Genomic DNA, 26,827 nt, shown 5'->3' on the forward strand with positions numbered 1-26,827 from the left:
GTGTTTTTGTAATGTATTAAATTACACTTTTTCCATCAGAAGGACACTTTAATCAATGAATTGTTAAATCTACTGATTTTCTATCTACTCAGAAGGGTAGGCTGGTATGATTTACTCTCCAAAGTTTGTGGATGATATTTTGTCTACTAAAGCACAGGATTCACTGGCAGGGTCATTATAATTCAAGTAAAACAGTGCTGAAACCAACATGATAACAATTTTGTTAGAGGAATATCCTCTAGATCTGTATGTATTTGAAAAATCTATAAAGTACATAAGTAAGGAAAAAAAAATTGTTCATATCTTGATTAGAAAAGTTGTGGGATTGTACTTCTATTAAGGAAGTGGTTTTCTTCCCTCTGCAAAAACAAACTATGCAGAAGGACATTAGTTTAGAAATCATACATAATATAGCAGGGGCTGACATCAGAGGAAAGTGTGGCAAGACTAAAGTTTAGAAGGAGAATTTCCTGAGTGTGGAGTGACTGGAGAATAATGCCCCATTTGCAGATCTATTCCTTCCTGTGCTCGGGAGGAGACATTGCCTATATTATTAAACTTGTTCTGGACAATATGTATTGATGTGAAGTACAGTGTACACAAAATTCTGTGGTAGAGTTGTTAAGCATTGCAATTCCTGGTGTGCAAAGTAGAAAGGAATCATGAGTTCACATTTTAGTCAGCAGTATTATTGACAGCTACTAAAATAATAACTAAAAAAACAAACAAAAAAACCCAAAAAACAAAGAGAGACCAGGCTTCATAATGTGTGTTAGGATATAATTATGATTTTCCTAATACCTGCAGAAAGATACAATAATCACAATCCTCAAACTCTCACAAATTTTTATGGTGCATTATGTTCTAAAATAAACCATCAGATAGACATGGAAATACACAACTAAACAATTACTTGGCTGAGCACAGGAGGTTTTGTTCAAAGAAACAGAAGCATCACAAAGAAAATCCCTGATTTAGTCTTTGATTTAGTGTTTGACCTGTTGTCATCCCAGATTCTACACTCTTTCAGCCATTATGTGCTGACTTCAGCATGGGAATGGTTAACCTGGGGCATGATTACACATTTCATGACAGAAAGGGAGGGAGCAATACAAAAGTCAGTAAGCGTACAATTCAAGGAGCGTAGAGAATACAGGGAGAGAGGGAAACACTATGTAAGTAAGTGTTGAAAGGCAGGAAATTTGGTGGATGAAAGAAGCATCTATTTTTCATTTATTTTAGTCATCAATCTTTTTTCTTTCTCTTCCTTCACTTCTAAAACTGCTGAGCTCTCACATGAATAACAGTGTGATAACAGTAACCCTTCCAAAAATTATGGGTTTTTAACTTGTTGACAGTGTGTTAAAAGACAGGAAGTTCTTCTGGGATATTGATATTAAACTTTTAAAGATGGGATTCTGAAATAAAATATAATGCATTTTTAGGTGATTATGATATTAAACAATGCCAGAACTCTTAAGTACAAATATGACTCTTGCAGGATTGCATCAGGTAGAGATTCTGTGTCTTGGGAGTGCCTACTCAGACTCTAGGGAGTCCTAAAGAGAAACATGCACCAAGAAGGAAAACATTATTGTGTAGTTACTCCAAAATCTGAAAATCAAGACAGCAGAAAGTGAATCTTATATCCTCTCTTGCTTCCTTGCTTTCTTGCCTCAGCTGCAAGTTGAAGTCCCTCGCAGGACTGTGACAATTTTGCCTTTACAATTTGACCATATTGGCAATAAAGTGGTGAAGATGAGGGAAGAAATTTCTGGCACTGTCCTCAGCCCCAAAAGCTCTTGTGCAAAATGGGTAATTCATTAGTGGGTGCTCTCCGTGGATATTTTCTTTGGTTTGTGTTTCATGCAGAGCTTAGCTGGTGTCTCCAGCATTGTGGCAGACTTACTATGCAACATATAGACTTTTTGTTGTATTTCTAGTTGTTGTGCTTCTCTTCTACAAATTATGTTTATATATTTTGACAGTAGGCAGAATATATATTGTGGTCCGTTTGTGCATGGACTTAAAGATCCTCACAGTTAATGTTAAAAAATGAGGTATTTTCTTCTAAACATAGCCTCTGTTTGTCTGGGAGGGGGTTTGGTTCACTGAATTGTCCTGAACATACCTGAACCATATACTAAGAGTAACAGCAATATGTATCTCAAAAGTTCTGGAAAGAAGATGTAGGATTGTCTGAGGTCAATTCATTTCGTATCTCTCCTGGAGTGAAAAAAAATATGAAGAGCTAATGAAGTAAAAAAGTCTTTTGCAACTTTCAGAACGTATAAAGACTTTCTTGCAAAAAGGCACAAAGGAAAACTTAAGAGGAAAAAAAAAGGTATGACTTCCTTTTACAGCAGTAAATTTGTGGAAAATAAATGCCTGGCTATTTTACATCAAAATATTCTGATATTAATTTTATCAGATTTATCTATAGCTGCTTTATTATCACAAATCACTAAAGCAGAGTGAAACACTTGTTCATGAAAAGAAAGAACATTTCCCGAAACAAAATCTTTAAACCCAATAAAGAATTAAAGTATTTTCAATAAGTAACTCTGAAAAACAGTGTCATCTATTAAAATGTCCTTTAAAATATAAGATGCCAAAAAAAGTTGGTATCTGGGGGGATGATTGTTTGTCATGCTACAATATTTCTAAGTTATTAGAGAAAAATTCTGTATTAAAATAAATAAAGAAATGTATACATTTTAAGATATTTTATCATCATTAGAATTTCACCCATGTCTCTTCAAAGGTTGGATTATTTGTGTTTGCTTTAATAAAGTTAATGAACATAAATAGATATGGTAATGCTTAGCTCAGTTAAAATGAAAAACATCAGTATTGAGAAAAAGGTATTTTCAGATATGACTGTTAGTTTGGGGATAATTTTTTTGAATATTTGTAAAAAAAGTTGTTTATCTTTCTCTTAAGATAGTTCATAGAATTCGAATGATTTATTAATGTATACAAATAAATGCAACATTTCTTATAATAAACCAGCCTGTTAGCAGCCTAGAACTTGCTTCTGCTTGCACAGGACCTTTTTAACACTATTCATAATCCTGATGGGTCTTCCAGAAGGTCAAGTAATCCACTTTTCTAATTAGTTATTATCTTATCGTAATTACCTGTCACTATCCTGTATGTGATCTGTCCTGTGACTGGAGAGTGGAGCCACACTTTGTCTCCTGTAGCCCAGCAGCAGCAGTGCCTGTCCCCAGCAGTCTGACAAAGATAGGGGTGCATCTACTGAAGGACAAACCATAGTTTGTTGGGGTTTTTTTGTGTGTGTGATGAAGAAATAGGAGTTTATGTTTTTTATTTGCAGATTTCTGTTTGTTGAAGGCGGGTTTTTAAATTAAGAAATACCTCATAGACCAGAATGCAAAAGGTACTGACCACTTTCCAACATGGAAATACTGTCTTGTGCTTTCAGTGTCTTTGTTTCAAATGGAAAAACTTGCAGATTGAATTATGAAAATAAGGATTATAAATGTTTGACAGGAGTTGCTCATACTCATTTCCCAGAAGACATTTACCATAAGTGCATACATAAGTGATTGTCTCTTCTTTGTTACATTTTTGAGAGTTTTTGAATAAGCTTTCCAGATGTTTCTAAAATACACCATCACCTGCAGTTTCTTCTTTGTTCATGCTAAGGTGCCAACCTCTGTGCACATATTCTTTCACCTTCCACTAATAATAATAACAATAACAATAAAAGAGTCATTTAGTGACAATTGAGGTTTAAAGGGCTGAATTACAGCATGGCAAGCTACCAATTACTTTCAAACAGACAGTAGATACAAATGCATTCACCATGACTTTCATTCTGAGCCATAAGTTAAATTTTAGAAAGGAACATTGTAATCTAAATGCTGAAATTATGTTAGAAGTGAGAAATCAAAGAAATGGTGTCTAATCTTTTCCTTCATGACACGCTAATCAGTATGTTTTATTAGACACTTAACAGCAAACACTTACAGGTATTAAATATCAGAAATTCTTGTGCAGGAAACTGCTGCACTGACAGAACTGAGGTGGCTCTAACCTAACCTTTACATTTAATCAGTACATTTCTCCGCTTAATAGTGCTTTTTCTCCTGTTAGCTTTGTGATGATGAAAAACACATTTTGGTTTTGTGTCAGTAAAGGAAATAGGACTTGCAATCATGAAATCTTTTGGCACTCTGTGCTGTGCAAGTGATTGAACAAAAAATTCAGTCTGTCGAGCAACAGTCAATAGCCATCGTGGTAGCTGATTTTGTGCTGATCAAGGCTTCTGGAGTGAAAGCTTATATTGTTCTGGGAATGCTGATGTCCTCAATTGCCCAGCAAAGTTAAAGACGAGTAAAGTTAAATGTAAGGTAAAATTTGCTATAAAATGACGTTTATTATGTTATATGATGACATTATTTATGTAACTTTACATATTTATTTATGTAAATCATGACTGTAAATATAACTGTAAATATAACAGTTAATATTAAGGTATATATTCTACATTCTGTATGGGTAGCAGAGGAGAAAGGATTATAATTTCTTAACCCTTTACCTTCTCACTTTACCATTATTAAATCCCTTACATTGGATTCCTATACATGATTTTTTGAACTTAATCATTCATTTTGTTAGGGTATTATCAGTTGGTTTCTGGGAGTTACCTGGTGAGACAGCAATGCTATGGTGTTGGAAATGCTGTTGGTGTAAGTTACTGCAGAATAAAACAGCTGCTTTATTAACAGTATTGAATATAAGCTGTTTACTTCTAAGGGATAAGTCAGGTATTCAACTGGTGAAAAACTTGCAAAATTATGTTAGGGAAGCTGAGTTCTGGTATTATCAAACCTAGCACTGCTGAAATGCTTACCTTTTCTTCTGTATTCCATTGAAATGTAAAGCCTCTGAATTGGCAAAGCAACAAGCAACCATTTAAAAAGAAATCTTTAGAGCTGGAAAATAAGCATTGGCTTTTTTTGTCTCTACTATGTTGCTTTAAGCACTTTCACCTATCCAGCATAAACCAACTCAAAACCCATGGTGGCTCACCACAACGTCTAGTCTAGGATGTCTTTTGTGAGACCATATCCACCAGTCTATGACTGATATTTCATAAACAAAAAAGAACTCAATTGATTTGGAAGGAGTTTCTACAGACCCATTTACGATGTGCACCTTGAGCAGCTCAGTGATAAGTTGGAGCTGGTAAATAGAACTGGAGAGCTACAGAGCACCTGGCAAAGAAACTGGTCATTTCTTTGTCTGCAGCAGGCACTTAGATGCCATGTTGGGTTGTCAGGACTGAGATCATTCAATCTTTACTGAGGATAAAATGAAATACAAATTTCCTTGGAAAATTATCCTTAGCTGAATCAAAACCAGGAAGAGACAATCCAGGTAACTAAGCAGATGGACTTCTCAATTTTATTTTTGAAAGTAGACAAAACAAAACAGCAATAAAGGACCCATTCTATAAATATAACCATGTTGAAAAAACAAACTTCTTTAGTATGGTTCTGGGTGTCTTCTTTCCTTGCTATTTGTTTTGTGCTTTTGTTTGTTGTTTACTTACAGCAATGCTTCATGTATATATCTACAGGGAAAAACTCTCCTGCTGTGGAGTCTTCATATGTTCTTGCATATTCTCAGTCAGAACAGGGGAAGTAACTTTTTATAATTTTACCCAGTTTTATGCCTCCAGTTGCCTTAAGATCGGAAAAAAAAGCCAAACAAATCAAAACATTTCTGCTGTGCCACAGAAAATAGTTGCAAGGAAGCAGTACATTCAAAGGCAGAATCAAGGCAAGGAGTGGCAAGCAGAGCGTGTGGGATATATCACACAAGCCCTTCTTCTGTGTGCTCACCCACACAAAGGTGGCGGAGGCCTGGGGCCACAGAGTGTTGGTCTGGGCCTGGGCTGGAACTGGAGGGACATTTGGAGAGACAATGTCACCATTGGTCCACTCCTGCTCTGCTGCTGAATTAAGGATAAGAATTTAACAGACTTTTGATTGGAATTGATTGATATACTCTGAGGATGTAAGTGGAAGAGATGGAAAGAGGAGAATAAGAGAGGAATTCTTACACTGAATTGTAGACCCTGTTTGGCTGGGTTTTTATGATCTGCCTGGGTTTGTTCCTAGAGTTGGGTGTTCCTGGTAAGGGTGGTGGTATAGAGCTGAGCTCAGGCTAGTTGCCTATGCATGTAATAAACATATTACATGACTGAATTATTGGACTGGAATTTTGTTTTGTTTAATGTAGAAATTCTACATTTAAGTTTAAAAGACAAATTTTGAAAAGCATGCTTATGTTACTTTTGTCTTGTTACATTCCTATATGAACAAAATGGAATTCAAGTAATGGTGTTACTTTTTATTCATTTTGTTTTTCATAGTTTTCTGTATTTGTGTGTGTATCAAAATTAAAGTCATAGTTGAAAACGTCTTTTTATGTATAATTTGCCACTTATGGATAAGTGTGTGTTTTGCTCACCTAATCTAAGTTGTGCTTCAGTATGTTTGAGAATGGTGCCTTGAGAATGCCAAATGGTTTGTTTTGTTTCCATAAAACTTTAAGTGAATTCAGACTGCCAGGGATCATTATCATTTAACAGTGACTAAAGACACATATATTTCTATTTTTATGTAAATGAAACAAGCAGCATTACCCTGCATATGTAGGGTTCTCTAGATGTTCTCTAAAGATCATGATTTCACTGCCTATAATGAAAAGTTTGCATTGATGGCTTTTTAAATAGGTATTGCTGCTTCTTCAAAGTGTTAAGACAGTAAGGAACAGTATGTCTTGCATTACCATAAATAGGATAAGGGCGCACTGAAGTCGTACCTTCAAACACTACCTCCAGAGCAATGCGTCTGGCAACTTTTACAAGTTCCACAGTCATTTAAAAACATAAACCAGAGAAACAACAAGGAAAATGTGACGTTTGTATAATCTGATTAGAGCTATGTGTTTTTTCTATTTAAAAAATTGGATCTTATTCCAAGAGAACAATGGAAAAAGCTGGGGCCTCTTACCTGCAATTTTCACAATAAACTTTTTGTTTGTCTTGAAGTCCAGTCAACAGAATAATACCTTTTATTCTACTGATTATATTAAAACACTTAGAGACATAAAAATAAGAGTGTATATTTTTAAATATTGGCCTAGAATATCAATCACAGACATGACTATATAACAAAAAAGGAAAGTCATAAACCATCTCTGTCGCATGTCTTGTCAGAATTTAGGACAAAATCTGTTGCAGGAAGCTGGAAGACATTCATGGTTGTTATTTTGGAGCAGTAATATTTTGCCATAAGGGAAAATGCTTTGCCTCAAATCAGTGTCAAATTTTGCAGCTGAATCCAAAACTTTCTTATGACTAAAGTTTTTGTTTTTCTCAGTTAGTTTCCTGAACTTGGAATTCAGTAGAAAATATAATAAGGATACAAAATTCCTCATTAAAGTTCAGAAATGAGTTCTAGAACCACACCACCCACTATCATGAAATTACCTAGTAGTTTTTAGTATCCCTTGAACCAAGCAGAAAAGGGCTAACAATAGCTATATTAAAGTTGTATCACACCCTAATGTACATAAAATTGTGGGTGTATATATCATATATATAAAAATATGTGAGATATATATACGTATATATATAAACACAATATATGTATTATTAAAGGTATAGGAACATTTGAAAATGAGACATGCCTAAAGATGGAATTAAATACAGTCCCTTAATGAGAAGCAAATAAAACAAGGATGATGGTATAATAGTTGAGGGCAAGATACAGGAAGCAACTGTGGAGAGATTGGGAAAAATAATAGTTTGAATTTACTATTGGGTTGTATGAAATTAGCCATATCAAGTCAGAAAAAAATTACATTTCAGTACCTCAGTTTTGATCCCAGTCTGTGGCTGACAGGGAAAAAGCAAGCATAGTATTATATTTTTCAGATGTACTCATATGGTCCATTATGTCCAATAGCTGTCCAAGACCGCTATTACTGTCTTGACTCATTCCTTGTTTTTTTCTCCCCTGAGTTAGGAGAAATGTTTTGATCCTATGCAAGCTGAGGCAATCATTTACCTGCATGCCCAGAGTTCAACTATGAGCAAAGTGATAGCATATTTCCTGTTTTAAAACTCTAGTCGGATGATTTCAGTCCTTTGATTCAGTTTTTGTTTTATGACGAAAACTAAACACTCATTCCTTATTCACCTTCTTCTTGGCATCCATGATTTCACAGACTTCTGTTTCATGCCTGAGGTTTAAAGGTCAGATCTCATTCAGAAGTGTTTGTACCTCTTTGAGAATTCTTGCTGCCCTTCTTCTCTTCTTTTCAAATCTTATTATCCTTTTGGGATATGAGGACCACAAGTATTTTATACTTTCTTTCCTTATCATTTTTATATGTTTTGGTTTTATTTTTCATTCTTCACCCTTTTTACTCTTTACCCTTTAGATAATACTGTCATAGAACTCTTCATTATAATTGCAAATCTTTGGCTAAGTGGTAAGGTTAACAACTGGTATTTACTGACAACCAGTGGTAACTCCTTTTTACTGTTTCCATGAAAAAATTAGGATTGCTTTCTTCAGTGTTCAAAATTTTAATGTGTTCAGTATTGGTTTATTCATTGTACTACCAAGTACTATCGCATTATTCTTCTTCGCCTTTTGACAGTTTTTCCAACACTCTGCTCATTTAATTGAAAAAATATTCTTGTTCATTTGAGGTTGGGACATGTAAAAATATTCAGTGTTTTAACTCTGACATTGACAAATTTTTAGCACAGAACATAGTATATTTTATACCCATGCCTAGAAAACAGTTGTCTACAAAATATTAATCCTCATCATTGGCTACCCTTATATGTATAAAATTGTATAGTAAAACACCTGAAGGGTAGCAAGAAATTCTCCTTATTGTAAAGGAAATGGAAAGCAGATATGACCGATCTGGCAGTCCATCTAATCCAGTATTTTCTTTTTGGTGCTGTTGAAGCCAATATGTTTCAGAGAGTGCTGTAGCAGACATATTTGCAACAACCCGTTTGGACAGTGTATTTCTTTTTGTATTTATCAGATTTTACAGCTTGAAACAAGAAGCTTCAATCCTTCATCCTTCAGGTAATTTCCATTGCTCTTCAGGGCACAAGGTAATCTTTAGCTAACAAGGGCACAAAGCTGCATTTTAAGGAGGCAGGTTCCTCCATCATTTTCCACATGGGTACATTGCATCTTCCTCTGATGTATGTGGCCCTGGCCCATGTTAAAGATAGAGTGCTGAGCTAATCAGAGGTCTGCTCCAGCATAGCAGATCCTATAAGATAACAGATGATCCACTCTAAGTACAGAATTTCCTGTCAATAGTACATAATTCCATCTGAAAACACATAGTAATACATGTCAAAAAAGCCAATTGACTGTACTTGTATGTCATTTTATACCTTATCCCTTTGTAAATATATGTGCTGGTATGAAATTCAGTAATACAATACTGGATTTTATACCCTTGATTCAAATTGTGCAAGTATTCATGAATAATTTTTTTTCTACTGGAAGTAAAGGTTATAATTTCTTTAATTTTTCAAAAAGCTTTTTTATGAGATAAGTAATTTAAATTATTTTTATAAATATTTTTCTTGTCTCTGTGGAATGGAGAAGACAACTGCAGACTGGAATTGAAGATTGCTGTTACTGTTTCTTTAATTTAAAAGTGCTGGCATCATAAGTGAAAATAATAACTGTTCTTTGTCTACAAAATACTTTCAACAACCAAATAAAAATTGGGACAGTTCGATTTTCTGCTCCATCATGAGTAAATCTCTGCTTTGTGTCCAGTAAATTGTTTAGCACTTTCTTGCCAACTGAAAATGGGAACTATGATCTCTTTCTAACTCACAGAGGTGGTGTGATAAACTCAAACCACAAATCACACTAAGTGATCATCTGATTAAAGATCGGAGACCAATGATCATCCTAATCCAGCAGTTTTCTCAGTTAAAATCCTCAAATGTCCCTTAGTTAAGATGCTTCACAAAAAGAGACATTGATTCACCAGAAAAATTAAATATGTATTTATCGCTTGCATGTTTTTTGGGCTGTACTTTGAATAAGATTCAGAGTGTTTGAAGTTTTCTTGAGTCATCTGTTGACTTTTAAAATTGTTTTATAGTTTTCATTGTCTTACAGAGTTAAAACCATTAAGTCATTTCATGTAACTGTCTAGAAGCCATATATCAAGATACTCCTTCAGGAAATACTTTAAATTTTGTCTGATTAGAGGATGATTTATGGATTGGCTAGCACACATTTTTCAAAAATGACTGTTGTTTGGAATTTAAGCCATATGGAGAGAATATACTATTTCCATGGAATGCGTGTCAATTACAGGATTTGAGGGAAGATTTTTAAAATTGCTTTTTTTTTCTACACAGTGTAGAACAAGACTTCAGACACACTGAAAATTTTTCAGGAGGAAAAGTTGGCTCACATGGATTCTATAGAATTTCATAAAATTTCCAACATGACCTATGAATAAAAGGCAATGTCATGCAAAATACAGACCCACCCTTAAGTGTCAACATGGCTGCGTTCAAAACAGCATGAGATACTTAAGTTTATATTTTTAAGGATTATTACCTTTCATTACTTTTTAAAATGTGTTCAGTCTCTCAGTTCTGTTTCTCTTACTCTAGAAATAAGTACATAACACTTACATAACTTCCAAACCTGAATACCTTCCTTCTGTCTGAGTTGAAAAACTTCAGATAATGTGTACCTGACGATGATATTTTGTTCCTATTTCATTCAACTATTCAGATGTTTATTGCTCCATATATATATTTCAAAATGTACTTTTCCTGAACTCTACAAGGTATCTTCATGCCTCTTGTAGATTAAATTTGAAGTTTTTATAATCATGAAAGTTGAAAATAATTTAGTAGACATTTATGGAAAGTTGGAACAGTCCAATTCTCCATTGATCTTCTAAGACTACTGACCCCTTTTTTAATGCAGTGTGGATTCACAGAAATGATCAGCTTATTTCTGCATAGATTTTTCTCTAATTGCCACATCACCAATTTAAAATTTTCGAAATTATCTTAAATATGAGACAATATGGTAATTTGAATCAATGCCATTTCCAGATATTTTTTCCATATAGAGTTTAGTATCCCTGTGAAGGGCAGTACTAGTCTCCCATAAATAAGGTGTGTCTCTCTTGGTCATGGTGCCACTTAACACATCAGTGATCATATAATTCTGTGGGGTTTTTTTTCTGTTATAAAACCTGGTACACTCACTACATTAATTATTATCTTAATTGTGCATTCTTATATAGCATACTAGCTTTATCTCTGTTCGCTAGTTTTCATTTTCCTGTGATTCTCCTGAAGATAAAAATCACAGGACTTAGTTTTCTTGTACAGAGTGCACAGAAAAAAGCATATTCAACTCAAATAAATGCTCACTCTCTTGCAGCAAAAGGTATCCTAACTATCAGACTTATTCAAGTGTTTTTAACCAACAGTGTGCACAGATATCAAATACTGTATAAACTCCTTTGCAGGTGAAGACATACAACCAAATTTTGCTTTCACCTGCATATGTTTAAGGACAGAACATGTGTGTCTATATGAAATTTCTGTAAAAAAAGGGCTCCCTGATGTGATGTTTTTCACTGCATAAAGCATAATAAGCAGCACAGCTTGAGTAAGGAACACATCAGATAAAGAAAAAAACCACTGGTGGGTAAGGAAATAAAAATTAAGTTTTGTCATGCTTCTTCAATCCTGATCTTTTTCAGAAGTGCTTACCAGAATGGTGGTGGCTCTTAGCAACTATTGCATCAGAGTCTACAGTCAGAAGTGCAGGAGTGTTTTTGCATGACAATATGCTATTAAAGACACAAACTGTAATTCATTATTTTCTATAATTTCTGACCTTCTATCAAGTCTAATTCTTCCATTTCATCCCCAGTTAGACATTTTCAGCATTAGTGGGTCAAATCCTTGTTTGGTTTAAAGTCAGTGCTCCTGTGACATATATTTATTTATCACCATCATCTACATTTCAAAAAAATTCAGCTCATAGGCCTGTGTAGATAAATACTGAAATATTTTCTCTCTCTGTTTACCATTAGTTTAGAAATTTAAACAGCTCTAGTGACCTTTTATCCTCTGAATTCATTTCTCTCAATATCTTCCACAGACTGATTTGTAGATTTGTTAATTTTGCATTTGCATGATAGTTTTGGGAAGCTATGTAGAATGCACTCCTCCTGCTGATTCTTCCTTCTTTTATCAGAGCATACCAAGTTTTCAAACATTGGTGCTATTTTACTCTTATTTTATTTGTTACTGGAACTCTTAATGCACTTGGAGACTCTGAAACACTTCACATAATTGTACTCATCTGTTTTGAGGATTCTTATATTTTTGTACATATTTTAGTTCTCTTTCAAGGATTTTCTAGGAACTATGAGCTCTTCTCTTATTATTCTTCATGACCAATCATTGTGCTTTCCAGTTTGCCCTCTTGGATGAATATATACTGCAATTACATAAGTTTGTGTGTAGATATACAAATATGTGTTTGTATATGCACATGTATATAAGTGTATGCATAAGAACAAATATGTATACACACTCATATGTTTATGCATAACATATATAGAATATGCATGTATGGATATTCATAATGGCATATTTAGGCATATAAGGAGGCACACAGCGCCTCGCTGCCAGAGGGGCTAGCTCTAAAACTATCACAGCACATGATTTTCCTTTGGTGCTGTTTCCAAGGACTCCAGCTCTTCATGACACTTTCAGAAGTCTAGTGTACAGTAATATCAGTTCATCACTGTGACAAAGCACTTTTTGTCTTCTGCAAATTGAAGTTCATTACATTAGTGCTGATGTTCTCTCAGCAGGTGGTCTATGTCAATTATTTTTTGCTTCTGTGTAATGAAAGCTGCTACATATTCATTTCAATTCTGTTACAGAGCTCTGAAGTTCTGACAAGCTGTGAGCAGTTCTTCAATCAGGTAAACTTATGAACAGCTTCCTACTAGTTGGAATCATCTTGTCCTGACTAACCTGGATTTCTCACAACTTGTCTCTATGTTTGCCTCATACACAGTGGCTAGGTTGTCCTTTTCCTTTCTCGATTTTTAGAGCGTGTTGCAGAAGACAGGCATCCGAACCTCACTTGCTCACTCACAACAGCTGTTTCCAAATGTTGGATGAGGTGATATTACTTTAACAGGTTCATGCCCGAGAGAATTTACATTGATCTGAGACTTGGACCATGTCCACATGAGAAACTTACCTTGTCCTGGTCCAAGCCAGCACGAAGTCTCTAGTCAGATCAAGCTGAGTTCTGTTCCTCTGGAAATAACAGCCCTTCCCTCAAGACTACTTGCCAGTCTGGCATCAGTCACATGGACACAAAACAACCTTGTCTTAAGTCTTGAATAAAGTGCTTCTTGACGATACACTATTCAGATGAAAAAAAACCAAAAAATCCCCAAACCAAAATATGGTATTACATAAAAAATCTCTCCCAAGTCTTCAAGTTGCTGTGGTACTCAAATACCCAGTTTCACTCCCAGGATTTTGCCATAACTTTGGTACATTTTACACACACGCATACACATATATATAAAGCCCCTATAACCCCTAACTCTCAATCTATGGGAATTTTTTTTTTTTTTTTTCTAAGTATTCAAAAGATTTTGTAAAACTATGGATCTTCTTCCAAAGCCTTTATTTTCCTTATGACTCATTAGAGGGACAGTAACTCATTGGACACTCATATTACCCTGGCAACTAAATCTGTTGAGAAACATCTGAGTTATGCCCATATAAATCCCCTTAACAGGCTCTTGGAGCACTCCCTCTGCTATGTGCACACACACTGCCAAGCATAAAGAAAAGATGGTTGAAAAGTTTTACTTTGTGTCCCTCTAGATAATAAGTCATCAGAATTCATTTTTATGACTGAAAACATAAAGAGTGTAGTGTCTGTGGAGCTGACACTGTTCACTGGAATTGGTTCTCTGGACTTACACAATGCTGTTTGCATTAGGTAGCTAGAAATTTGTTATCAGCAATATAAAAACATCTGTGATGCTGTCAAGTTTAATGAGAGGGAAGCATGGAAGAAAAGATTGCAATCTAGAGATACGATTAGCTCTCTGGAAAATAAGTTTGAGCCATATAACTTGTTCATTAAAACACTGAATGACCAACTCACAGACTGGCTGGGGCAGGAAGGCAGCTCTGGAGATCACCTAGTCCAAGCCTCTGCTCAGATCAGGGTCAGCAAGAGCAGGGTAGCCAGGAATTTGTCCAGCTGGGTTTTTAATATATCTAAATATTGAGACTCCACAACCCTAGACAACCTTTCTGTGTGTGACCTTCCTCCTCTCAAAGAAGATTTTACTTATGTTTAAGTTTAATTTTGTGCCCCCGAGAAAAGTCTGTCTCTGTCCTCTTTACACCCCATCAGGGAGTGCGATCCCTCTGATCATTCTCTTTTCCAGACTGACAAGTCACAGTTCTTTCAGCCTCTTCCTCTATGCCAGATGCTTCAGTCCTTGAGCCCCTTCGTTGGATTCACTCCAGTATGTTCACGTCTCTCTCATACTGGGGAGCCCAGGATTGGACCCAGCACTTCAGATTTCTCTTGCCAGAGTCAAGTAGAGAAAAATAATCACTTCCCTTGACCTGCTATCGACACTCTCACCTAATGCAGCCCAGGTTACCTTTAGCCTTCTTGGCTGCAAAGGCAAATTGCTGACTCATGTCCAACTTTGTGTTCACCAGGACACCCAGGACACTCCCTGCCAAACTGCTTTCCAGATGGGGCATACACTGGTACCTGGGGTTATTCCTCCTCATTGTCAGGATGTGGCCTTTACTGTTGTTGATCTCCAGAACTTTTGGCCCATTTCTCCAGCCTTTTGAGGTCCTCCTGAATAATAGGACACCAATATGGTGCATCAGCCACGCTTTCAAGTTTTGTATCATCTGTAAAATCACTGAGGGTGTGCTGTATCCCATCATCTGGATCATTAATTATAATGCTGAACGATATTGGCACTAGTATAATTACCCGAGGGAGAATCTGTGTGATGTTGTAGAATTGACATTCATTGCTTATGAAAAAAGTTGTATTCAGACCATTATATTGAAACAGCCTTCCCACCATCTTGACTATCAGATCAAAATGTTTCCATTAGTTTTTTGAGTTGTCTTTGTCATTTCATCTATTTTTGAGAAAACTCTTCTTCCCTATTGATGAAAAAAGTACTGTTTAAAAACCAAAGCCTAACTGTTTTTAAACTATCGTGACATTGATCTTAAACTATGAAAATTTTGAATAATATTGTTCATGCTCTTTGTGTTGGACTTTGTTTCAATAAACCTAATTTCAATTTTCAGTACTGAAGTTTTCAGTAGATGGTCATCTAAAAGTCACATCATTGTCAAATGATAAAGAGATAAGTTATTGTAGTTTATGTTAGTCTTCCTTTTCAGACCTCAGTGGTCACTCTGTTTTTTAGTTCAGAACACTTTTGTATTTATTTTGCCCTGTTCTTCAAGAAGTTCAATGATGTTTGAGAAATTAAACTTCATTATACTACCTGTTAGAGCTCTTGCATGAGACCAAATTCAGCTGCTGTCCTCTTGAATGACTTTTATTACTCTTGTTCTTGTTGTGCCCTTGGAAATCGAACATTACCAAAGATTTCTCCATCAGGGGTGACAATGTGTTAGACAATAAGGTGATAAAAAGGAAAGGAATGGCAGAAATAAAAGGAAGTGTTTGCATCTGTAAATACTGGATCGGAAAATATTTTAGTACCAAGCTTCAAGTAAGCCCTGCTGCTTTGATGTCCATATGAGCATTCTTTTTTTTTCACAGAAACTGTTATTTCACAGCCGTGTATTATCCAAGTGCACAATGTATGGCTGTTTTCTTGTACTCATGACTTATGGCCAGGCAGGATCCAACCACTAAAGGTAGCAAATCATATTAGGAAATTGCCACTGTAATGCCTCACATATACTTGGTAAGTATAGATCTGCAAATGTACTTGAATCAGCATATAGATCATAAAATATTCAAATCAGAATTATTAAGGTTGGAAAATATCTCAAAAGTCATCAAGTCCAACCATTAACCAGATAATATTTATGTTTATGTTGGTATCTAAAAGAAGAGATACTCTGATAATCTGGCTTCTTCAGAACAAGACATTCAGGGTAATCAAGTCTAATTCTTTTGAACTCTGGGATCACACCTTTAGCAATTGGCAAAAGTCCACCTTAGTTTTGCAGTCCATATGCCCTATAAAATCACACTTCTGTCTTCCTGGCTATTTGCATCCATTTATTTTTGTGTCAGTCTGGCGCTTTAGTTTAAAAAGCAGTTTTCACTTTCTGTTCTTTCTTCTTCTCTTTCTCTGACCCCCTCTCCTTCCCACTCCCTGCCAGTAGGAAATATCACAGGCCATCTTTCCCCATTGGTTCTGCAGCCTTACCTAGCCTTTGTAGCCTTATCTAGCCACACATTAGGTTTCCACACGTAGTATAGCCTTCTTCCATTTGATAGCTGTTTCTGATTCTTTAATCACACTACAAGTCCTCCCCTGGACTGCTCCAGTGGCTCTGAACATAGGAAATTTGCAGAGAAGTACACACACTGTAGTATCATTGCTAATATCAATTTTTGTATAGTTAAGTTCTTAAAAATACTTGTACGCTGTTATCTTCCTGAGCTAAGAAAAAAATGAACAAAGGAAAAGCGGAGAGAAGAGGCTCAAGTTTGTAAATTTCACTACTATCTTTGCTCAGAGTATCTGCAGTTATTAAAAATTTGTAATTAAATGAAGTACCAGTTTAAACCAGCGCAGTCTACTATAGGAATCTAGCTCTATTTTCATGGACATTGTACCTACATGTCTTGCTTTTTCTTGTAAATTAAGTGGCAGTCACTCAGCATTTTTTCTGCAAAGTTTTAAAGAAATTTTCAAAACACAAAATTTTCAAAATGCCACTTTTCTTCTAATCCCTAGTTCAGTTCCTCTCCCTCCCTTCTGCCTAAACATTGGTCTTTGTCATAGTCTGTGCAATGAGAAAAGCCTGCAGGGCTTGCATGATAATCGTGTTTCCAAGTAGTTTGAGAGGATTACTTTTTGGGTTAAACCTCAGGAATCTCATTCAGCAATCTCAGCTGAAAGATCTGTTATAGTTATAAAGGATGTACATAAATAGTGCAGTGCACCGGCTTCATATAGGAAAAATAATGAGCTACTTCTGTGACACAGCAATGTCTATCAGGCTGTGATTTGTTGATCAATGGAGGTTCTTAAGCATTCAGAAGGAGTGCAGCAAAAGGCCATTTTTTTTCTGATATGGAAGAAATAAAGGAACATTGAAAATGTAACCTACATTCAGTACAGCATCAATTGATTTTTTTTTGCATTATTTCATTTTATGGATGGATGTTTTTGTGTGTTTGTTTGCATGTGTGTGCTTGTGCATGCATATACTATATTTCTGTGTGTGTATGTTTCTATATTTCAACAAGGTATCCTGCAAACTTGAAAAGTGTGAAAATCAAAGTAGTTGTTCCTAATTATTCCTTCTATCTCTATCACAGCATGCAAGTGCGGTAATGAAGAAAGTCAAGAACTGTGCATGCCACCAGCAATATCAATGCTGAGGAATTCATGCAGCTTGTCTGAGCCCTCATCATTTCTTTCCAGCAGGTCAAGAACTAGTTCAAAAACAATGATCCTCTTGAATGGCAGCAAATGATGAGGAGGATGCCCTTCCAGGGACTTGGTTTTTCCTTTTAGAAAGTTAGAACTAAAACTATTCCTGCATTCCCAAATTTTTGTGCCAGACTTGAATCACATTGACAACCATTATGACCAATGATTTTTCCTCATTTATCGGTAGGTCACAAACAAACTTTACCCTAAAAGCTATTTTTTTCAACTTTAAGAAAGGAGCCTATGTTTATATTTCTGATTGGATTGTAAGTTTGGAGAAAGAAAAAATTCAGAAGTTTACGAGACAACATTTAAGTTTCTAAGATATTAAAAAGTACTCTAGCTTACTCTTTCCCTTTACCCTCAATCTCAAATGACTAAAATACATTCTCTTGGACTTCTTCACTCTACCACTCTTTGGGTATTAAAATTATATGAAGAAAATTTGTTCAAGTTCCTAGGGGACAATGCCACATAATAATGATAACCCTCACTTTTAATTGTAAATGTCTTTTTTTTACTTTTATGTGTGATATCTATTTTCTTCTGTAGATTGCAGTTTGATAATGGCAATCCTTCACAATAACTTTGAAGAGATAAAAGGATAAGCACCTATAATGTACTCCCTACATTTCTTCACTCATATTTAATGCAATGATAGAATAAATATTTAGCTTTTCCATTAACACTGAATTTCTGTTCTAAAATATGCAAAATGGAATATTTGAAAATGCTGCCATCAAAAAATTAAAGCTAACACAGATTCTGGCAAGGATCATCTCTTTCTCAAACCAGGAAGAAGGGAAAAGGAAATATTCCTGCTTCTGAGATAACCTTTAGATCAGTTCAGCCAAGTCATGCCTCATGCAATGTTATCAAGATCAATAAGACTTGCTATAGAGTGAATTACTGAAGTTACTTTGGATAAATTATTCACCAAGAACTTCACAGTTTTTATGGTATTTTAAGACAATGATTTAACAAATCTCAAAGGCATGCCAATTCAAAGTATTGATCCAAAGCTTGGAGTTTCAGCTAATTATACCCAAAGATCACAGGTTGATAAAGTTTTCAAAACTAGGCTAAAAAGTTAGGTGAATTAATTCAAGCGATCTATAACATTCCCTCCTTAGGATCAAGTTTAAAGACACTGTGGAAATGTCCTTTACAGCAATGGCAGCACTTTTGCCTCCTGCCAAAAGTGGGAAGTGTATAAAGCATGAAGAGAAAAAATATATATATTAGGAGAATTCAGCAAATTTCCTGGAACTTCAGTCCCCTCTCATGAGTTCAGAAATTTAATTTATTATCATATTTCCCTGAATACATAATTTAGTTTTAAATAATTCTGCTGTAATTTCAACCTTTTTACATCTTTAACTCTTTATACTTTGGGACTATATCCTTTTGTGAGTGCCAAATACCAAGTATCTAGAAAAACCCACATAGACTGGTTATAGTTCATGAAAGAAACACATAACTTTGCATTTCAAATGCAAAAATAAAACCTAGTTTTTTCACAGTTAAGAGAAGGACAACATAGCATAGAACATTTCATAAATCCTGCAAATAAACTGAAAACTACTTTACAACCTTCTCTGTTTACTTTTATCTCAGAGAAAATAGCTTCATTAGGCTTTATTAGTATTCTCAAGATTCCTGTATCCTTTGAAAATATATTTTAGCAGTCTAAGGTAAAATATATTGCCTTCTGCTGTACAGCTATGCTGAAATACTTGTGTTGAAGAGAGCCTTCAATAAATGCTACTTTGAAATTGAGCCCGAACAATGACAAATCTTAAAGCTACTTTTTTTGGTCTAAAGCAAGAAGTGATCAGCTGTTCTACCACGGTCCACTCTGACTGAAAACCATTTTGGGGAGAAGTGTGAAAAATTGGTGGAAGATGAAATAATTTCTAAATAAAATTTTCTTTTTGGTTAAAGAAAACAGAAGCAAACAGGAGGAGAATAAACATGATTTATGTTTCTGGTTTTTTCCATATGCACCGATTACAAACAAATTTAGCTGCTGGTGGCCAGAAACCCCAAGAGTCATGTGATATGCATTCCTGTTTGTCTTTAATCCTGTGTTAAATATTGTACTGAGGTCTGTAAACACTGATAAGCTTTTTTGCAGTGTAGGTCCTCCGAGATCATTGTGCCTAAATACCATAAAGAGTTTACACATTTTTTTTGGTGGTTTAGATACATCTTAGCTCTTGGTTTTATCTTTCCAAGAGAGAAAGTCAGCCTGATTATATATTAGTATTGGTATCATTGTAGTGATTAGCTGTTCAAATCTGAAAAAAAATGAAATAAAAAAGTACTTCAGTGTAGATGCTCATTCTTCACTATCAAAGAAATTTTGTCAGTCTTATATGGGAAATTTAGAAAAATTTTCAGAATTGCATAATCATAATTTTTTATGTACAAACCTGAAAACAGTAAAGAACCCTTTACTGTTTTCAACCCATACAATACATTGGTTTGGAAACACTGTTTCTCTATTTCCTTTGTTATTTATCAGAGCAAGAACCTTCTGCTTTGGTTAAATACTTACTCCCTCATTGCCATACCTTTCTGACTTTTTAATGTATGGAACAGAACTTAGTATAGGTCTGGTTTTAGATAAATAATTTTTTCCTAAGAGATGCTTTTAAGGACAGAAAAACAAGCAAGATTATCAAACTACACGCAGACTTGAATTAATTTTCAGTGCCATTTTTTAAAGTTGCATTTTGATTGAGATTGGTCCATACAACCTTTATATATACAGAAATAGTACATGCTTACATGCCTATTGATAAAAATCATCAAAGGGTGGACATATAGGCTATTTTCTGGGTTCAAATGGGAGAAGGACAGAATGGCACCATATATTTCTGTGTCTGGTGCTTAGAGCATTTTAGTTTCCATCTCCCAAATCAGCAGCGATTGTTTATCCTTCAGTATCTTTCTGATAAAGCTGTACTACTAAATACACAAGAAGTGTGTCCAGTATGTCTTTACTCATTCTTCACTTAGATGTGCTGTTACGATTTCTGGATCCCTAAAAGCGGCTGAGTCCGGGGAGATTGCTCTCTGTATCTCAGGATCACAGTTGTTTGAGGCAATTTCCCTAACAAGGTAAATATATTTGTTGACATCTATAAGTGGCTTACTACCAAGTGGGATGTTACCCTGATTATTCTCTACTTTTTAACAGAATGACACAGCTCTCTTCAGAGCATAAGAATTCCTAACACAAATTTTCTGTTCTTAACCCTTAAAAACACAACCACCTCCTGTAATCAGACACCATGAATATTTAATAATGCCTGTGTTTTCTCTTTTGCATAGCCTTATCATATTAGGATCAGAGAAATAAATATTTTTTTTCCAAAGACACTCATTTGATATATATATGTTCAATTTTCTAAAGAAGGGAATATAATGTAGTAATTTTGGAGATTTAGATTTTGAGGTATAGTAATACATATGGGAATCTTTCGTGTGTGTGTGTATTTAAGATTACAGCAATGACACCTTATTTTATAACATCTAAACCTTTTCTATTGTGAATTTATTAAGGTCAAAGCTTTAAAGAATTAGAAATATATATGAAAGACCACACTTTAGCTTTGAAATGATTTGCTTGAAAACCTACAGGAAGGCATGGAAGGCTAAAACACCAAACAAAACTTAAACAACAAGAAACCTGAGTTTTGCTTTTCCTCACTCTTAGCTATCTCGGTAGAGTAAGTGATCAAATTAATATTAAGGAGAATTTCAGAATTAGCCCACTGACTTTATTCTGGGTAGTAAATATCCCTTCTCTTTTTAAAAATCCCATTTTTGTTTTCAGTTAAAATAGTAAGTTTTCTACATCGTTGTATATTTTTAAAGTTCTCTACATAGTTCAGCAAACATTCCCATCAGCCTGATGAAGTAGGTCATGGAAGAGTAATGCTATTTTTTTTGGCACAGCGTAGTAAAACCCAGAACAAATTAATTGCTTTCAAAATGCCCTGCCAGCAGAGACCTGTGCCTCTCCCAAATTCTGAGGTTATATACACATTCATTTCCTTTAAACATGAGTGATAGTAAAGCTAGAAACTTAGTTGGAGTCTAATGTCTGGGTTGTTTTATTTTCCCTCTGGTAATTATTATTTTTTCCTGTGGGTAGCTTGGTACAGCTGGCCACAGATTTTTTTCCTCCAAAATAAGATATATCATACTTAAATCTAGATGGCTGAAACAGAAAGACAAACCCCAAATCCCCAAATTTAGATTCTGTTACTTAATGGATGTAATGCCTTGAAAGACTGTACCAGCTTTGGCTGATACAAACTGCTGCTGAGGAACTGAATTTCGCTGAAATTGGAACTTTTATTTTTGGGATTGTCAATTGACAAGTTCCAAAATATTTAGGTTGTGCCTGTGTGAAAGCATGTCTGAAAACACAGAGGAAACAGAGATAAACCAAAACATTGCTGGGTATGCAATGGAGTGACCTGTCCTTGGTTATGCCCTGTCTCTGAAGCCTAGTGCTGCAGGTCAAGGCATTAACATCGAAACAATATTTTCATAATAACATGGCAAACATATATTGACTGTTCTTTTTATCCCCCTTTCACTGTGACACTCCTTAAAACCACTTTCTTTTTCCTTTTCTTTTTTCTTTTTTCTTTTTTCTCTTTTCTTTTCTTTTCTTTTCTGCTTTCTTTTTTTATTTTCTTTTTTCCAGTGGGACATAAAACCAATAGTTCTGGAATGAGCTGTGTCAGTCAGCTTGACAACTACTCACAGGGGTTTTTTTATTTCCATCAAATTTCATGTCAACCAAGGCATATTACTGACTAAGAACTTAGCTCCACAAGCTGAGCTGCTTCAACAACTCACTGCTGCTATTGAAATCCTATTGCTCCTTCTGTCTTCACTGTTATCAGCCTCTAAGTCCTGCTTAATTTCTACCAATTTGACACTACTGTTAAAATAAATTCCCACTCAGAAAGACAGGAGGTAAAAATAACTTTGGATTGCAACAAAGAGCCAGGCAAAGAGCAAAAAACTGTTCTGTGTTCACTTCTGTCATAGTCCTATGAAACTGAAGGGAGAGGGCAGCAGCTTGCCTGTTTTCACATGACAATGCTGCACTTTTCTACACTGAGAATACAGAGAGGTCATTCTCATTCTCATGATCACCTTAAAAAGAAATTAAAATATATATATCTATGTTTTTAACAATGAACACAAACAATTATTACACACATAATATTTATTACACGGAGAAGGATAAGGATAATGTGTTCAACTGAACCTTACTCTCTACCTTTCCACATTTACCCTCTCAATCTTATTGGAATATTTGCAGTAAATTTGGGGCCTCCTGTTTCCATGTCAAAAGTAAAAGAAAAGTTGGTATATTTTAGAAAGGTAAAAAACCACAAATTGTACTTGAAAACCGTTTGGGCACATCTTTGGGCAACTTCATGCTCAGTGACTGAAATAAATTATTGTTTTGCATAAAGCTTGTATAATCAGCAAAATAGTGATGGTATTTTCTAAAATGCTTAGATTCAAATGATTTAGGTGATCCATGAAGTTTTAAATATTTTGTATATTAAAAAGTTGATCATTTTATTTGTTCTTATTAAACTGCTTTTACTACAATGCATTGCAAATAGGTATTCTTGTACTGCTGACATTGTGGGTTAATTTATGGGAAAACAGAGATATAGGCTGCACATTAGACTGTGTCTATTTCTATCAAATTGCATGAGTGCATGAACTTTTCAGATGAAATTTGAAAAGTTCAGAGTTTTGGAACATATTAAGGAGAAAAGAAGCAGAACTTAAAAGACGGGAACATATATATGGTGTTATTTAGACTCCATAAACGCAAGTCACAACAAGTTCATGTGGATTTAATTGAAAGATCTTTTGAGTTATTTGTCCTAATGTCTTTTTGGTCATCTGAGTTTCTGATGAATAGTTTTTCAATATAAATCTCACATATGTGTTGGCAGTTCTACATAATGAGGGTGGCAAAGCGATTCTGTTTCAAGTTTGAAATGCTTTAAATTGATGGGAGAGGAGCTGCCTGAATCTAAAGTAATGGAACCTGCATTTATAAAAAGAACGTCATGCATAAAAAGGGTTTCAGAAAGGAGTTCTCTTAAAGTATTCTGCTTTTTCTAGAGAATAATACATGAACTTTGGGAAATGTTTATAGCTCCCAAGATACTTTTTTTTCCTTTCTCTTATTCATGTTGAATACTTCTTATATAGGATTTAATTCTACTGAATCAGAAAGATTGTTTGTCAGATAGGCAAATAAGTACTACTCCACAAAGGTGATAGAATCTGTTCCAATTGATTTTTAGACCTATCAAGCAATTCCTTTTCTTATATATATGAAAAATGTGAGGTTCCAGAGTCTTATTATTTCCTAAAAGCAAGTAATAATACAGTTTCCATCCCTATTCATAAACAGATTCTTTACTCGGATACACATCACCATAACTTCAATTGGCATCAGTAGCAGTTGTGCGAATGTAACTAAGGGCAAAGCTTGGCCCTTGATAAAAATAATTTTCTGCAGCAAAAATAGCCATTTATGATTATTCTGTGTGTATTTTAGATGAGCCATTCAGTTATCTCTCTTCTTTCAGGAGAGTATCATAAATTGCAAACCTCCAGTAACTTTGTTTGTGTTGCATTTCATTGTCAAATAAATTAATATATTATTCTGCAAAAATCCATCATATGTTCTAGGCAAGCCTTGCTATTCTGAATGTTTATGAGACAATCCAAAAATCAAGACCTGTAACCCAATAAATACATTATTGGCCTTGCTAATGACAGATTTCAGGCTTTGCAGTAGCTCTGCAAATCCTTGGGATTTTTTATGCTTTGTCAGGACTTCCCTTGGCGTGCTCAGAGCTATGTTTCACATTGTTCAGCTGTAAAAGCAATATTCTAATGACCTATTTTCTAATGGCTATTTCCTAATTTGTTTTACTTTTGCTGAGCTTTGTGTAACCAAGTAGTATAACCATAATTTTTGTATAGATAATACTACTAAGTAATTGTTTTGTGTAGAATGAACTATTTATGACCATACCATAATGATGTGGTGTAATGGGAGTGAAGCAGAACCCTTAAATGTGGGGAAAGAGCATGCAGTGTAGAGATGGGATGATGATAAGAGGCAGCACCTGGTGATATGACGACCAGGGCTATCAAGAACTCATGAGTGGTCAATTACCTATTGATAGAGAAATATTACCTTCACACCTGGGTAAAACCAGTGTTTTAGAAGTAACAGGAGAACAGAGAACAAGTATGCAAGGTAGGAAAGATGTTTGTTTGACATATGGGAAATTAAGATATATTAGGGACAAATAAACCACCACAAAACTCCAACAAAATAAAACAAAACCAAACCAAAACCAAAACAAAAAACACGAACAAGGGAGAAAAACTATGTTAGAAATAATAGAAATTTGACCTGAAATGAGAAGCAAGTAGCTGTCAACATCAACACCTGAGGGAAGGACATGGATTGCTGATGACATGCTATGGTGTCCCACTCCTGCTGTCATGCTGCAGACTCTAAGATCTATAGAAGCAGTGGAGGGGGAAGAATAACTCCACAAAAAAGAGTACAAAATCCAAGAAGTTTCTGCATATCAATTATAATGGTATTATTTTTGAGATTTTCCTCTGAAATAGTTTTCTTCCCTCCTTTTTTTTCTTGTAATTTCTATCACACAACAAATAAATTCATGATACTGCATAAAAGGTGGGTTTTTTTATTTTAGTTGAAATAAATGCTGTTAAAGATAACAAATACACCTTAATGTTTTTCAGCAGGGCATGCAGCCCCTATGTTGAAGTGTAGATTGTGCCATCTGCTCATGCACTTGGGGAATTTCTGTGTGTCAGAGGTACTCCTCATGTAGAACATTTATTCATTCTATTCATATGTGAATTCTCAACAAGTCAATTTAAACAGAAAATATTTTTCTATGTCTCAAATAGGTACTTGTCTTGGGGTGACTTTATGATGTGTATCGCTGCCCTATGCCCAGAAATTAATTCTTGTGCCTTTCTATGCCTCTAAACTGAGTCTGAGAGGGGGAAGGAAAAACTGAGCAAAACTTTTCCAAAGCAGTTTGCAGTCTGTTCAAGGTCACACAGAGATAGCAACTTTTTTTTCCAGCTGCAGCAGGGGAGCGAGGAAGCACCCGGCTTGCTGCTCCCAGGTCAGTTTTTGGCCAGTTTCAGCTTCTTTTTCTCCGAAGGAAGACTGAGAGTTGAAATTTTTTTCCTTCCCTAGAATTTCGGATTTTTTCCCTTTTCCACTGGACTGCTTCAATATCAGAGCACATCGGGAGGACTTTCCACTGAGCACAGAGGAGCTGGCCCTGGGCCAAGCCCCAGCTCCAAGGAGACCAAAGGGAGGACTCTAACACTTCCCCAGGTTTTTTCTCCACAGCGAGAGATTTTGTCATTTAGCATTATTATCCTTTTCCCGTGTGTTTGTTAAATAAATAGTTTTTATTTCTTTCACTTTCCTTCGAGGAAAATTTATTCTATCCCGAACCTGGTGGGGGAGGGGTGGTGACCTGCCTTCTCTCAGAGGATGTATTTCTAAATTTGGCCAAACCGGCACAGTACTTTTTTCTAAGTCATATAAGAAGAGCATCCATGCTTTAAGTGCCTGCTCTAAAAGAGCAAATATTAGATGACCTGAAAAAAGAAAAGCAAGATGGGCTTGCAAAAGATTAGGTTCTATATTCTTAAAATTTTGCTATTTGGATGATCACAGAATATTTTTCCCAGTCAACGTCTCTGATTTGAGTAGAATCTTCCTAGAACTGTTAAATTTTACAGAGGAATAGAACAATGAGATGACTAACTAAAATTATTTTCCTAGCCAATTACTGAAAGAAATAATACCTAAAAGACTGTCAGCCTTTATCTACCCTCAACAATGTATCTTCACTGTAATGTTCTTAAATCC

General features: G+C 35.2%; 1 protein-coding gene across 2 annotated transcripts in view; it reads left to right on the forward strand.

Moving 5' to 3' along the window:
- The window catches only part of IL1RAPL1 (interleukin 1 receptor accessory protein like 1), a 711,140-nt gene that overhangs the window by 261,789 nt on the left and 422,524 nt on the right, over positions 1-26,827 (forward strand). The window contains exon 2 of one of the 2 annotated variants that reach the window (XM_032100866.1): positions 13,036-13,077. The exons of the other annotated variant lie outside the window; for it this stretch is intronic. The gene's annotated coding sequence lies outside the window, so the exon portion shown is untranslated. The remainder of the gene's footprint in view (positions 1-13,035; positions 13,078-26,827) is intronic. 2 annotated transcript variants of the gene reach the window in all.

The sequence above is a fragment of the Corvus moneduloides genome, chromosome 2 (genome assembly GCF_009650955.1).
Source record: "Corvus moneduloides isolate bCorMon1 chromosome 2, bCorMon1.pri, whole genome shotgun sequence".
NCBI lineage: Eukaryota > Metazoa > Chordata > Aves > Passeriformes > Corvidae > Corvus > Corvus moneduloides.